Source organism: Osmia bicornis, chromosome 4 (genome assembly GCF_907164935.1).
Source record: "Osmia bicornis bicornis chromosome 4, iOsmBic2.1, whole genome shotgun sequence".
Classification (NCBI taxonomy): domain Eukaryota; kingdom Metazoa; phylum Arthropoda; class Insecta; order Hymenoptera; family Megachilidae; genus Osmia; species Osmia bicornis.
In genome coordinates, this window is record NC_060219.1 from 2,946,696 (window position 1) to 2,963,277 (window position 16,582).

The 16,582-nt window shown below is 41.6% G+C and overlaps 1 protein-coding gene across 7 annotated transcripts in view; it reads right to left on the minus strand.

The window, feature by feature from the left end:
• LOC114883227 (fat-like cadherin-related tumor suppressor homolog) overlaps positions 1 to 16,582 on the minus strand; it is a 291,047-nt gene that overhangs the window by 43,202 nt on the left and 231,263 nt on the right. The gene's annotated exons all lie outside the window — the stretch shown is intronic.

The window sequence follows — 16,582 nt, forward strand, 5'->3', positions numbered from 1 at the left end:
GGATTTCGCCGCACACCGGCGTCTTCATTACTACCGATCTTTCGCTTGCTCTCCTTTGCCGCACAGCATCCGATCGTTACGAGTTTACGCGTGTGCACCCATACCGGTATCGAACTCGTAATTTCGTGATATCGATTAATTTATCAGACCACCGGTCGAAATTCTGCGCGTCGCGACGGTGTTCCGGTTATTTATCGACTCGTTTCGCTGAAATTTATCCTCTTCGAATCTCTCGAACTGAGGTAAGATTTTCTTCTTTTGAAAAAAGAAATTTGTATTCTGTGAACAGCGGATAGAATTTGTGGAATAAATTCATATTCAGAGAATAGAAAAATTGACTCGATAGTTAATTTATCCGGTTGAAAACGATGCTTAGCGTGTCTTATGTTCGAAATCACTCGAAACAAGGATTCAAACGTTTTAGACGTTGGTAAATTAATTTTGCAACCTATCGACGTCTATGTAATTAGAACGTCAATTTCGTTCTGCTACCTCCTGGTGTTTCGCTCGTTTCGCCAGCAGCAAATAAATTCGCTGCGAATTCGTAACTTGGAATAATCAATGTTGGGATCGAGTTTCCTCTCGTCCGAAGTTCCTGCTCGTCTCAAGTGCACAATCTCCAAATTGCTTGTCTCCCCTCGTACCATCGGTTCTTGTAACATCGACAATCCTAATTATTACGGATCGGATTTAGAATAATTAGTTGTAGAGTTTATTGTCTAATGACATTCGTGGAGATCTTGAATGAGAATCAAGTTCGAGCGACAAACTGTTGCAACGTGACTGTAGATGGTACCAGTTTCTACAATTACGAATAGAAATTTCGTTAATTCGAAGAAAATTGAATTAGATTCGTGTTTACCATTAAATCGAACGTGTCAACGGCAATTGTAAAATGTCTGCTTAACGCAAAATAATAAAAAACGTATTGGAGAAAATAGTTAGTGGTTTACATTGATTTCTACGCGTGTACCATGAAGAATCTCCATTAGTTTCGGCTAATTTAATCGTACAAGTCAACGTTTCTAACGAGACGACGTATAAATTCGACGAGCGTGTCGTAAAGCATTCGAAACGCGACGCTAGTTAAACGTTACAGCGTCGGTACCCCCGGTGCAGTTTGCAAGCGTGCAGTAAAAATGCACGTATACACATCTGTGTTACAGCGTCAACTTCGACGGAGCTCTGCGGAATTATAATCCTGATACGCGAGTCACACGATCAACCGTGAAGCGTGCAAAATATTTAATATGCTGACCAGGATATAAGCCCCGCGTCGATAACTTCTTTAGCGATCCTGCGCTCGATTGGATCGCGGGAAAATAATCCTTGTACCAATTCGAGTACTCGTAAAATTGGCTTGAAAAATTTTAATAAACCCCGAGGTGAATCAAGAATTAAGGTAGTGTTCGCGTAACACGGTATATAGGTAAATTTATATTTTCATGGTAAAGTAATCCATATTTGCATAACTTTGCGATTTGTATAACACAGGACGTATCGTGGTCTACTGTAATAAAATATATAATAAAATGAGTTCGAAACTGATTGGAAAGCTTTGGAAAAATATTTAGAGTAAAGTAAAATATTGGACTACACGATAGCGGTTGATGCAATTGAAGAAGGGTTAGCCATTAATATTTATCGACCAATGTTAAACAGTGACAGTCAACTTTAAGTTTCATAACTGCGTGGAACTACCATATCAACTAAAACAAAATCCTAGGAAGCTCAAATAAATATAGGGTAAGTTAAAAATTGGCGGAACGAAAAAGTTCGATGTAGAAGCAACTCAAACAGGTTCCACTATTTCACCGTCGACCTCGTTTGCTCGTGTAATTTGTCAAACGTAATTACGAGTCACGCTTGACGGTAACGAAATTTCTGTCTATCGTTAAATAATCTTTTTCAACTTGTTAATGCCACGATTCTTAAACACTAATAATGGTTAAGTTCTGACCGAGTGAGCGCAAATTGAATCTGAAAGATAGAATCGCACTAAACGTGTGGTAAATACGTTCACTATCTAGCACCAATTTCGAAAGTTGTTCATTACGTACGATTGGCTCTATTTTTTCCATAAATAAAATGCTTATAACCATTTTATCTACGACGAGCGCGCCAAAGCGAAAGGGTCAAATTGTCAGCCATTGAATAATGTTTTCTTTGCGATGCCTAACGAAACACCCGGCGTCGTTCAGAAAACCAATCATCCGCCAGTATCGTCGAAAGGGACCGGCTATAAGAAGTTAAACGGTGCTAAGAACCCTTGACTTATAAGGCGGGTAAAGAAAAAAGGGGGAATAATGTGAATGGTGTTTGGGTGAATCGCGAAAATCTCTTCCTCCATAATTTCAACCTTATCCTCTTTCATTTCATAAATGATTAATGCCATTTGCCGTATCTTTCGTGAGACTTTCGCGAAAGGGTTAAGGAATTTGTATTCGCGTTGCTTTGACTTTTTGTCCGAGTAACAATGGCTTCCATTCGACGGAAGTGTAAAAAGAGAACGATCGATGAGCCTTCGAATGGAAAACGCGCGATCTTATAGTCGAGCCTGTTGGCTCGTTGAATTGCCTTCTTCTCCTCTTTTTACTCTTACATCGAATTCTATCTGTTTCCGTCCAGCTCATTTTCTCCCTGACATTTCTGCAGATCGGGTCGAGAGGGCTATGGCCGATCGTTAACCCAGATTCAACCCCCGACACTTTCGACATTTTCTCGATAGCTCGCGGATGTATACGTCTCGATCGGCAGACACCTCAGACCGCGCAAATAAGAAACTTCTTCTCGTCTGATCATTTATACCTTGAATAGAGGGTGCAATAAAGAACAATAGGAAACACGACTTTCTTCGAGGCTTCTGTTTTCAAAGTAGATACGACAAATTCGAACGACTTCGATCCCATCTTAAGCACATCAAAATAGGCCTAAATTAGGTATCACTAAGCTGCTCCTTTCAAGTCTCCGCTTAATAGCTTTAAAAGAGGTTTCTCGCACACAAGCTCGTTTACGCGGCAAAAGCTTCAGGTGTTAAAAGCTCCTTACGCGCGATAAGGCGATTGGTTTCTCGCGTGCCACAGTCGCGTCGCATCTATTAAACTACCCCGAGGAAAATTAAGCATGAGAAAGTTCTCGATGCTTTCTCCGGCTACGAAGAATAATATGGGTCAGGGAGAAAAAGAAATACTGGAAGAAGAATAAGAAGGGTAATATAAAACGGTCTAATGACCTTTGCGCGGGAATCGTGCTGCATTGTCGGCGAAGTATTTCCACGGGCACGGGGCACGGAATAAAGGAGCAACGTTATCGAGCATTCTGAGCGTGTTTGGAATATGTTACGTGCAGAACGTAATAACGTACGTGCGTAATTTCTAGCGTCCCACGTTTCCTGTTACATCCTCACCGGGGGGTTAACTTTAAGGAACCGGTGGATATGCGATGAAGCTATAAAAACTGTTTCTTTCGCTACTCGTTACTACGTTTCTGCAAGAAATTTACGGTTACGAGCGCGATGAAATTTGTAGAGACTCGTTGAAAATGCTTCTTGCTACAACGAGCAACGCGAACTTGTTGAACACCCTTCAAGAGATACTCGTTGAATATAGGTGGAAGATGTAGGGGGTTGTAAATTTCATTTGTACATCGATTGGGTGGCAGGTCTGATACGAAGACCACTTTCGAAGCCCCGTCATCTAGTTACCGGAGATTTAGAGCTCGTTTAGTCTTCGATGTTGAATTAGTCAGATTTATAGGCGTCCTCGTAGAAGCCCTCAGGAAACTTTTATGGAACCACATCGTTCTGTTATGCAAGTGTAAATGTTCATTTGTGCGAAATAACCAGAAGAATGCTGCCTTTCCAAGGAACCTTCATCATAAAAGCAACCACAATAAATCGCTATACGTTCACGGTTTTACGTAAGAAGAAACGCGTCTCCCGTTCAGTTTCCCATAAACGAAAAATGCCAAGCGATCAACCGAAAGACCATCGCAACATTTGCAACACGTTTCGCCGTAACTTTTCAATGTTCTCCGCCGTTCGAGTCGTTGGATGCGAATAATGCGCCGGGGGATTCTTGAAACGATGCTTACGCGAACGGAAGGCACGAAATTTGACAGGAAAGAACGATAGAAAGAAAGGAAAGAGCGGGTAAACGGCAAATCGTTTCGAGATAAAAGCGTAGCCGGCAGTCAGAGTAACGAAATAGACGCGCTATGCCAGTTCGAGCGAATTCTTTCGCGCATTCCTCGCTTCGAATCGCCCCGGGCAAATTGTCATGGGTGCGATCAAGAACGCGTGTTGCCCGGAAAGCTTTTAACGATTAAAACGTCGATGCGTCGAACTGAAAAAAAAGAGGACTACCATCGACCTGTTACGCGCGAAATTGACGTAAACAAAACTCACCGACGCCTATGAAATTCCTCCTCGAGGGTGCAATTAAGATTTTTTCGGATATGAATTTTTTCCTCTCGTCGTTACTTTATGATTCAATAAAATCAATCAAAAAAGTGGAAACGGTGTTCATCAATTTCGATGATCTCGAGACTGTCGAGTTGTTCGTGACGGCGCGATCGTAATGGTCCGTCAAAGAAACCGAAGAATATAATGAGTTTACATACACCGAGAAAAATAATGGTCACGAACAGGATGTACGGGCTCGTTAAATTAAAACTTCTCCGAGCGTTCTCCGCGATATAACTGTAGACAAAGAACGTCGTTGCCAGGACGGATGAACTTATTCATCCTTTTTCCTCGATTTCTTTTTTTTTCGCGGCCTGCACTGCCTGCCTCGTCTATTTCTCCTATAATTCTGGCATAAAGGGAGGAAATTGCTGACGCCGGAATTTCACGATTCATAAGATATTCGAGGGGCCGGTGAAAGAGTCCCACTATTCGAGAAATTCCGAAAGGGAAGCTTAGCATTGATTGTATTCTCAAGAATGCGAGTACTCGACCCGCTCGTTTAACCCGGATTTACATGACCCTACGGACCAAAGGGTACGTGACGAACGTGCACTTCCGGTTCGTATGTTTTCCAGGCGTGGTTATTCGGCCGTCCAAAAGAACGTAATTGATCGTTAACAGGTTCGGTCACTGCGTTTATTAGAAGTTTAAAAAAATAAAAATCGAAATATTTAAACAAAAAATTTCAAAATTTTATCTATTTTTAGACGCCTCAGGGTTGTATATTTAATTACACCGTATGCACCGCAGCATTTTTCATCCCGCAGTTATTTAATCGAATGTTCGAATTTCTATTCAAGAGAAGTTTCCTGTAAAAGCAATTAATACTGAAATTCCCATAGGACTTTGTGTGTAATCGTGGCTATTCTCAATAGTATCACGATTTTACGGTCCGGCCTGCGCAGCGACGTAAGCCGGACGGCTCTGAACGAATTAACCGAAGTGAAATTAACAGCCGGCGAAATAAGGTCTGCTATCTCATTGGAAGCACATTCGACCGCTCTTCGTTAAACCTAAATTAGCCGGTGCCAGGTCGGTGCAAACGGTAGAATAAAACAGAGAATCAGGAGCCACGATTCTCATAAAAATCCTTCCTTTCCTCGTTTCTCTCTTTAATTAGGTCGAAATAACGTTCGATTCGTTGGAATATAAATAATCGTTGATTTCGCTTGCAGTTTGTTTCCTTTGTATCGATTCCGTGATAGTTAAACGGCGAGCCAATGATCAGCTTTAACGTTAACCACCGATATTAATAACTCATAAGATATAAGATAACTCATAAATATTCTATCACCCAGGGGGTAGAGGGTATTTTGATAAAGTGTATCTGATATTTGAAAGAATACGTGAGTTGAATTTCAAGCAACACCTTTTGTCGAATAAAGAATATTTTTTTTCCTTGATTTCCATTGAGACTATCCGTAAAGAAACCAAAAGCGACTAAATCAAATTATTCTCAGTTCACCAAAAAATAAAAGCTCTTCTTACTATTAAATTATCGTGAAACGTAGAAAATTTTGTACAATTGATATAGAAAATGGATCGAAAAAGAAGAAAATTATTTTCCGTTAGAGAAAAAGATCCAGGGGTAACGAAGGAAAAACAAGCAGCTATGAAAATAACTATCAGAATCACTCTCGAGGACGTCGTTATTCCCCTTTAATACAGGAGAGCTTTCCTGTCGACGACGTACAAAGTCGGTTACCAGGAATTATGTTGACTGTAGGGTGCCACGAGATCCGCCTTCATCGTGTAACCCTCGTCCTCTCTGTTCTTTCATCGTTCAGAAGCCAATAACTTCTCTCTTTCACCTTTCTTTTTACGTCTTTCACTTGATCAGATCAACCCGGGGAAAATGTTCTATATCAAGAACAGTTTTCAACCAGTTACAACTTACATTCTATTACCGATCATGGTCTTTTCTGGTTCACGATACACGTGTGTAGATCTTTCAATAAGTTTTTTATAGAGAAAGTTATTTAATTGAATTACCGAAGAGAGCGACACAGATACAAATACCAGGGATTCTTCGTTCATGACAGTAACATTGCTTTAACTAATTTTGTATCTTAATTATGTTTTCCCAAATTAAATTGAAGTAGTGATATTGATTCTATCTGGATTTTAATCAAGCAAGTTTATATCCTTCGTGACATAACATTATCGATAAAATATCAACCTTCTGAAGATTCCATATTTTATGAAATCAACGACACTTGAAATTTAATATTTTCTTGTGTATTGAAAAAAAAGGTTGCTGATAAAATATGGTATATCCCATAAAATTAGCAATCTTGAAATTGGAATTAATATAGTAAACGGACATAAGATAAAGGAATGCCGGCGTATAAAAGTTACATATCAAAGCCACGAATGAGTAATTGACATCGGCCGTTGTGGTATTAAGATTAGATATTGGATAGTACAAATATTATCGATCTCTTTCTACTACCATTAAGCCGCCCAGTATTCGTCGTGTTGTCAATAAATCGATACCCATCCATACGTTATTTCCGCTCGGAACGAGTCGAAGATAAATGGAAGAAGTCCAACGTAGAACGTAGCCAGTTCTAGCGAAGGAATCAGGATTAATCGAGTTTCCCTTACTTCCAGCGCGAGGAAACGCGTTTGGAAAATAAAGTGGCTGGTTGATCAAGCATCCGTATAATAGGTGGCGAGGTAATTGTGGTGTAAAAGATTAGACAGATGAAAGAAAGTAGAAATAAGGGTGTCAATAATACGAAACAATAGCTTCGGACAGAGAGAGAAAATTACCTGATTACCAAGGGTGGTTGAGTTCTGTACGTGTCTGTTGAAAGTCAGCAAGTGAATAGCCATATTCAGCTAATTACGTTCATCAAGGTATAATTACAGTATTTCAGCTTTTAACATGTTACCGAAATTTGTCTCCTTTTATTACTGGATCATTTTCTTTTCTATTATCATAAAAAATGAAATGAAGTGAAAATTTGATCCATCAAATATGCAATTTCAACATCCAAACGTATCTAATATTACTGTAAAGAGGCATCATCGCGTGAAGCGAAATTTCAGAGATATTTTATCATCAAAAGAACACGCGTCAAGGATGAAAGCATCCTGCGCATGGTGCAGGATTTTCACTATCATTTCCAAGGAAGCCACGAGACGGTGAGAAGCCTTATTCATCGCGGTCGACACGTTCGTATCGACGGGAATGGGATGAAAAGCGACGAATATCAGGTTCTTCGGGCTACCTAGAGACCGTCTGTTTCCAAAGGAAACTCGTTATGCATGCAACCACGTGACTCCGAGCATCCGGCTGGAAAGGTCTATCTTTGGGATAGGGCGCGTTTTACGTCACGACCGGAACATGTAAAAACGGAAACGGTCAACGAGCGTACCGTAAAGGCGCGGAAAGTCATCAGGAATCGTGGTTGTGTGATCGTCGCATAGAACAGCAGGAAATCGGTCGAGCCGATTTTATTTCGCCACCAAAACTTTTTACGATCGTTTGATCGACGTTACTTGTTTTACCGTACGACTGTTCGGCAAAGGCTCTTTCTAGGTTATTTTCTACCCGACGAGCTTCTGGATCGTTAACTTTTCATGGAATAATAGAAAAGTTGAAAAGGTCTCAACCCCGGATGCAACCTTATCGTTCACCGGACGCTCGAACGCGAGCCTCTTTAAACTCCGGATTATATTCCTTTTTCTTCTCCGCTTCTCTCAATATTCCACCATTTTGTTTCCCGTTTCGCCATTAAGCTAAGTGAATTTCTTTCCACGCCCGCCTCGAAACAACCTCGCTCCTTCGCGATCCTGGCGCATCGATTAAGAAACGCTCGTGCTGTTTGAAAAGGGATTCAGATGGAATTGCGAATGAGTTACAAAGTAATGGAATATTCTATTTTAAATTAAGCACGCTTCAATGCGCGCGGATTCGTTTAACTGCCTCGATTCTTGTTGAGGAAGTAATAAACGCGTTCTTTGACCAGAAGGAATCGACATTAAGACGTCGCGAGCAGAACGATCCGTACGTTTGTTCGACAGTTTCACGAGGCGCGTAATCCTTTCGGTGTTCGCCAGCGGAGATTCCAGACACGGGGACGAACCGAGAGCATGTCGAGCTTCCGAGAAACGCGTGTACCTCGCGTGTGATTGATGGCACGCGTCCAACGTGACACGTGCTACACGTAGCAGCACCTTTTGCAGCGGAGAAGCCGGTCGAAAGCGCGGTCATCGTGTAATTCAGCCGGACACGACCAATTGTCTCGAGTGGTGCTGAAGGGAATCAAAAGGGCCGAGACAGGGCAGGAACAGCGACAACCAGCCCGGATTGCTTTTGGTATTGTCGCGAGAAACTTACGTACCTAATTGTACGAGGAAACGATGTACTCGAGGAAGAAACGCGAATTTCGTGGCTCGTGCCGTTTTGCGAAGGACATCTGGATACGATCTGATATGATCTATTAAACAATGCAGCGCTGATGATACAGAATATGCTTTCATCGCGACTTTGAAGCAATTCAATCTTGTCGACACGGTTAATCTCTCTTTCGAGGACATACCGTCACGTTTTCTCGAGTGTCGTCGGAGAACCGTGTTTAAAGCGATAGAGAAAATGACGATGAATAGATAGAACACGAAGGAACGAGTGAAACTTTCGAAAATCGATTGGGTGGCAGCGGGAAACGTCGATAAAGGAATCGCAGTCAGAGGCCTCGAAAGGTCGTAAAACGGGAACGTGAAGGAAATACCAATATGTCGGTTTTCTATGCCTGCCATCGATGTGACTTTTTACCCCATTCAGGATGTCAAGCGATGGTCGAATGATGGCACGAAACTTACAATTGCTACCATCAACTTTTTAGCTCGTTCGCAAGTGTCGAGGATCGGAGGGAAAATTTGAAAGAATTTTATTTCAGCAAACGTGTCGGTACTCCAATTATTCCTCTTGACCGGGGCACAGAAATGCTATTTATATTTACCGTAACTGTATTTACGGATCACGTATAAAAATGTTTAAACGTTCCATGTCATTTGCAGTTCGCAACGGACGTAATTTTTTTTCCGTGGTTCTTGTTCGATTTGCTAATTAGGAGAAGTCGTTGCGCGGACTTCAGAGCCAATTAACCGGTAAAAAGCGCAACAGCGAAAAAGCAAAGAGAGCAACGCGTACCTGCTGGAAACATTTTCACAATTTCCTTCGCGTTATGCTGTAGCTGTAAATTCGTTTGACTCGCGTTGTTAATTAAATGAAAATCATTTTCCTTCAGAACCTTCTGTCCGCTTGACAAAGCTTTACTTCAGCCACTTCGTAAAGGGTTTGCTTTGTTGTATTGAATAAACGACAAATTACGAAGAGTGTATTTTCAATATTCGTTTTATGGTCCCGAGCTAATTTTGTAATTTTTAAAATATAATATTAACAGGTAACTTGGCTACAATCCGTTCAGGCGAAATTAAAATTAAATTTTGTATATTTATTTTCCCAGGTAATTTCATGCTCAAAAAATCATTTTTTTGTGTTAAAAAGACCTCTTACATCACATTATTTCTCACAAAATTGGAACATAATGTTGCAGTAAAAGATGTATGTATCGCTCTGAAGAACTTTCGAAACAATATCCACAGCGACGCGGAAGAATCTACCACTTTCTTTTCGTCGTGTAATTCGCCGCCGTTACCGTGCGCCGTTTACGAGCGGATTCATCCCGCAGTATCGCGTATAAGGAGATGAAACATGAAAGGTGGTTAAGCTGACAGATGAAGAGGATCGTGTCCGGTTAAGAAGCTACTGTTCCGACCACTCCTATTCCTTGGGTGGCCCTTTAAAATGGCTCGTTCAAGCTTTCAACGATGCATCCTCACTGTCTGCTTTCGAAGATTTGCACGAACGAATCGCACGAATCCACGCTGAATTTCTTTCACCGAAAATAACGGAAACCACGGTGGAACACGGTGTGCTTCGTTGCATAAATTATTCGGCGAAAACGCGAATATTATTTCGCAATATGTACTTCTTTCGTTTCTTATTTTTGGCGACGATAGACGTCGACGTGATCCTTCTCGAAGCTTGTTAAGCGGATTACTGGGTCGAGAACCGAACGACAACGACGCGTTTCCGGTAAGATTATCGACGCCGAGTTGAGAACTATGAGTTAAGAAGCTTTATTCAGAGGAACCGAGCAATTAGATCGAGTTAAGGGAGCTTTGGGTCTTTGCGTTTTTCAGAAAGCGTGAAAAATATTTTTAACATAAGACCTGTTTAATAAATAAAAAAAAAAATTAAATTGATCGTTGAAACCCACTTGGAAGAAAAGAAATTTATCATTCAAGGAACATAACATTTTCATCGAAGATCCCTCCGTAGAAAATAAATCAACCCCCTTGACATATTCTTTCTCAATTCGAGATTAACGTCACGAATAAAGTGAATACTGGAAACATGATGCGATATCCGGCGAACCCCAACATCCTTAGGTAATAAGAATAAAATATAGAGGTTCTGCCAGCCATTTCTATGGATTCCGAGTCTTCAGGGGAGATTCACGGCCGCAAATCGTTCGAGCGAGTGTGCGATGACACGTCGTCCGGATTTGCATGAAGACGAAGATTGGTCGGACCCTTTTGTTCGTATTCATTCACGGCACACGTTGGGACGGTGTTTCCTTCTTCATCATTCACCTTCGTCCCGTAAAGGAGACAAACAGTAGTTTTCCGTGCTATCCACGAAAAAAAGAGGGTGATAGAATATCACGAATTGCTGGGAGAGAACGATATTCTCTTTTTTCCTCCCCTTTTTTTTTAGTTTTCCCAACCACTCGTACGAATTTTACGTTCCGTATACGAGAAAAGAGAAGAAACGATTTTCTGGTACACGAATAGTCGGGTGAATATTCCTCAGACATGCTTCTTCGTAACAGAATTTTGATCAATGTACAACATTTCCTCAAACTTCTTGGGACATTCTTGAGAAGTTCGCGTCGGATACACGCCAGCTACACGTGTCTGTATTTCCGTCGTCGGAGGTAGCTGAAAATTTTTCACCATTTCCAGCGAATCGATGACCGCGCGGGGAAACGAAAATGAAAAGCAACGCCGTGACTTTTTAAAGTCGCAGGAAACAGGAACTGGGACAGGGAATGCACTTTCGAATACAAGACGCTTCACGTGCAGCAACCAACCCTTACCGGCGAATTTTCGATGGAAAATGTGTAAAATCGTCGACCCGAATGCTCTTTTCAAATCGCGGCAAATGCAACTTGCTATTTGATGTACACACTTATACTATGGAAGAATTCAGTAGGATAAACCTGGATAATGACCATGGATAATACGTCACGTTATAATTGTAAAAACAATTTCTAACAGTATGATTAAAGAGTTCCTTTGAAAATCTAACTTATTGTTTTCTACCTAAAAGTACCTATTTGGTAGCAGCCTGTGCCTCACTTTTCCCTACGTGTCGACTCTACTTCATCTCATCCCGGTAATCCAACAGCAGTCAATGTTTCTTCTTTCCGCTTCCGGAAGCAGGAGACAAAGCGGAAGATCGATTTTTCTCGAGCCACTAGCTCGTTCACTCGTCGCGATATTACTAGACACTGTTCGAATCCGCGGAGCTCGTCGATGGAGGCGTGCAATACTGAATTCCTTTCAAATAAGGAAATCATATTTAGATAAGTACTTCAACGGCGCCGCGTGATCCCGTCTTATCCCGTCCCGGCTGTCGGGATGGTGAAAGGAAGGAAAGAAGAAAAGGAAAAAACTAAAAAAAAGAAAAAAGAGACGGAAGCCCAAGGGGGTAAGACGAGAAATTTATTCGTCTCACGCATACACGAGACTGGCTAGTGGTGTACGTGAAGCATCTTGTCTGGTAGGACGGTGTCAACGGAGTCAGGAGAATTCTAGTTTCTTTTCCCTTTGCTAGGAATCCGCGAAACATACTCCGACACCACTGCTGCCCGTCCCCGTGAAACTGATTCGCATGAATAAATTTTCAACCCCGTACGTCGACGCGCTCTGTTCCGTTGCGACGCGACGGGACGCTACGCGCGACTGTCTCTCAAACGGATTGGCGTTTTCTGATTTACTTTCCGCGTCGTTTTAACCGGACGGAATACACGTTAGAGCACTATCGCGAAGGAGAGAAGTAATTTCTAGAACTGATACTGATGATACCGCGACTATTAAGGAGCCATTAGTGTAATTAAAAAGAAATGTTCTTCATTCGTCGAAGTAGCAGTGGAAATATTGTTTCAGTATTTCCTCGAGGTACATATAGCTTTACTTTCTCTCTTTCTTTCTCTCTCTCTGAATCAATAACGGCAAGATTACGTGGCCGCAACGAGAAAACTTTCGTCGTGAAACCTAAAATTGTAAATTTCTCGGCTTGAACGAGTTAGCCTGCACTTTTTCTCCCTCCCCTGAAGAGTATTAAAGTTAACAGATTGTTACGAATCCGCCAACAGAATCTCCCCGTAACCGTAGTAGCTTGAAGCTGAAAGTTTCTTTAAATTCTAATTTATGAAATTGTACGTTGCCACCGTCTCGAAAGCACCCCCGACCAACTTCTTTTCCACTTTTGCCAGATCACATTTTCCGATCGTTATGTGGTGTTAATTTGATACCTAAGAAAAGATTGCAATTCGTTAACAGATTGAAAAGCGACCGCGGAAGGAGAATTCTAAACCAACACTGAAATTACATTAGCAATTCGAAAGAGCAAACCATTAATTTTTAACATTCTTAACGCGTTGACAGCCTCGGTGAGTAATCTTGATAAATCAAAAAAATAATGATAATGAATTGAAATTAAATCAGAAACTTGCGTACCTTACTTCGCACCGATCCGTATTCATTAATCTTTACCTAATCACACAATCAAAGCGTTAAAATATAAAAAGGAACTAACTACTTTTCTCGGCACAATTCTCGTTCGTTCATGAATATAGATAGCCGACGTTGAAGTCCGCGGCGAGAGCCATTTAATGATACAATATTCGAAGTTTCTTGGAGCGTAATTAGTCAGCGCTAAGGGAAGAAGGAAAGAAGGAGGTGGCGGAAGACAAAGTTTCTCTTTTCGAAGGATGATATCGACGCGCTGGGCACGTGCAACTGACGGTGGTCGCCTACTAAAAATGGAATTACTTTGGCGGACCTCGGAGAGGAGGTCCGTGCAGGCCAGAGGGGCGAAAAGAAAATAGAGAAATTGCTGGAGCTACCAGCGGACAAGGTGCGTTCAGGTCAAGAACTCATTTCCGATTTAACGACCGAATGCAGAGAGCTCGGTGTTTCCAGCAAATCCCGCGGCTGGCTTTCCTCGAAATTTTATTACCGCCCCGCGTTCGCGCTGAAATTGCTAGAATTCCCGAACGATAGAGAAACTTTTGAGTCGAGCTGCTGTTTTGTCCAAGGAAATAAAATCCTCCCCGATATCGAGTAGGCTGTTTTATTATGGCCACGTTTTAGGAGAATTTTATATTTAAACGACGCAACACCCGTTCGAGGGACACCAACCGCTGGGGTCCACTATAAAATTAGCAATGAATTCTATGTTTTTGCTGAGCAAAGCATTCCTGACCTATTTTTTTGCTCTCGGATTTCAGTTATTTATAGTGTGTTTTAGGTTAGAGATGATAAAAAAGAAATTGCGCGCTATAAATTTTCTTCTAAAGACCACCTCAGGCTTTTATATCCAAACTCGTTCTCGACAAGTGTTTTCTATGGTGGGACTATAAAAATTTGAAAGACGAAAATTATCAGGCGAACAACGTAGTCGTTATTGACAAAGTCGATCAAAACGTCGATCGGAGCGTTCAGAAATCAATTGAAATTGATTCAATTATACACGGTACACACTTCGAGACAGAGAGCAATTCGAAACCATTACCGGATCGATTCAATTTTCCAGCTACAACGTATTCCGAGTCAGCACGCGTTTCCAGCCAGACAACAAGAGATACACAAGGCGGATTTCCATTGCTTCGCCAAAGGGACCAATTGATTCGACGGAATTACCAGCGACCAAAACGTGTGCCACTGTGTCTCAACAAAAGGAATTACGAGTAAACGCGTGTTGGTTTTATTCAAGCATTTTATTCACACCGATCTAACATACGAGCTATAAATCCTGAAGTCTATCTTTTAACACCCTCTAAACATATCAATTTCACGAATCGAATAATCTGGCTGATCGTTTCCCGACAACATAATTATTTCTTTCCCCTCGGAACCGTAGGGGCTGTGGACCGGTGATCTTTCAACCGTGCTCGAAGCGTGTTTAACGCCAGACGACTGATTTATCGCGTGAAATTGCACGGCTTCGGCCAAATTACGAACCGAAGCCGTGATTATCGTTCGCGGAATTTCCGGTTACGTAAGGAACTCAGGAGACTAGGCGGTTTCCCCTCTCCTTTACAGCTTACGTAACTCTGTCTATGAATCGATAATGGTGTTACCTTAACTAGCTCCGCCTTGAGCGAATCTTAACCCTTTGGCTCGTAGTCTATGTCGCGACAGAGACAATGGTAACATGGTTAAGATGGAATTCGTAGGAAGTCGCGAACGTATAAATTATTTAACCGACCCGTCAAAAGTTTCGTTTCGTTGAAATCACCGTCTCCGCTTGAAGGGAATTCATTTTGCCAAGAAGTTGGTACAATGTGAATGGAAGAAAAGGAGAAAGGTTGAACAGTGGCCGTTCCTTGAGAGAAATGTATCGGTCGGTTCTATCGTGGTCGCGACGTCGTTACCGTACTTCCGGCTAATTGGACCGACGACAAAGAACCAGGAAGTGGTTGCCACTGCTGATGACCGCGTATTTGCCACCCTGTTTTCGTTTATCTAGGATTACGTTCTTACCGCGATGCTCCAACCACCGTTCGACGTACCGATGGACGGTCAAGAGATAAAACAAGAGGATTTTCTGAAGAGGAATCTTCGAAAATAAACTCTGAACGATCGACGGAAATCGGGATAATGGTGCACTGCAAAGGATTAGAGGTAACTATGGGAAGAAGAATAGCGTTGCATCCAAGAGTACCATTGCGAGACATTTTTATTTACGACGCGGTTTGTTAGAGTGTTGAATTCACGGTAGTACAATACTTATTTAGAAAACAAAATTAAGGAATTTTATAGTGAAAGAAGAAAACGTATCCACTTGTCGAAATGAACATAGGAAAAGAATGAAAAGAAAGGAAACCGTAACTATCGCCAGAGAATCGCAAGAAATTTAGGAAAATATATTTTTTGTAGTTGAAGATTAACAGGATTGGGTAACTATTGCCAACAGTTTTCTGGAAGGAATTTTTCGTAAATGGTCCTCGAGTTAGCATTCTTTTTTGAAACAACGTTTCTGTTGGTTTCGTTATTTCACGCTGGATTACGGAGCCGGAAGACGAAAGGGTGAAATAAAAAGAAAGATGCAGGCTCTTATTCCTTCCGTGAACCAAGAATCAGGTCCTGCGGCAAAGTGAACAGGCTCGTAATTTAAAATGGCTTTAAAGAGAAATACGTTCGACGGTAGTTAAGACCAGCCCGTAAGCCACGGCATCAGAAACGAGTTGGGCAAGAAAAGAGGATCGATCTGTCAATCCACGAGGACGAATCACGAAAAATCGTTCGCCTTTACTTGCTCGAATATCAATGATCCTTTGAGAGGCATTTGCCCCGAGCTGCCCTTAGATAAGGACGCGAGAATCTGTACGGTAATCGATCGATGCTATTTAACCCTCTCGAGTTGGAATTCTATTTTTCTGCTGGAAAAACGATTCGACCATTGTGCTTGAGAAAGAAAGATTCGAAGGAACGAACGAGAAGTGGCTACTTTCTTTCGATGTAAAAATAAGAAAAGAATTAAAAGGAACATATTAATAATAATTAGTCCTGCAATTTCTATTATAAAATCTAAGGAACTAAAATTATAAGAACCTCAGACATATCCTCTAAACGTACAATTTGCAGGCGGTTTTCAAATATCGTTCGATTTGACATTCTCATCGAAACGGGCAATCGTCCAGCAGGATTCTCGATGGCGTCAGCTTGCGTAGCGTTTCGAAAACTGCAGACAGAAAGCAATCCGGCTTTATTTCAGCGTTTCACGCGGCTTTTGATTATCGCTTGGGCATC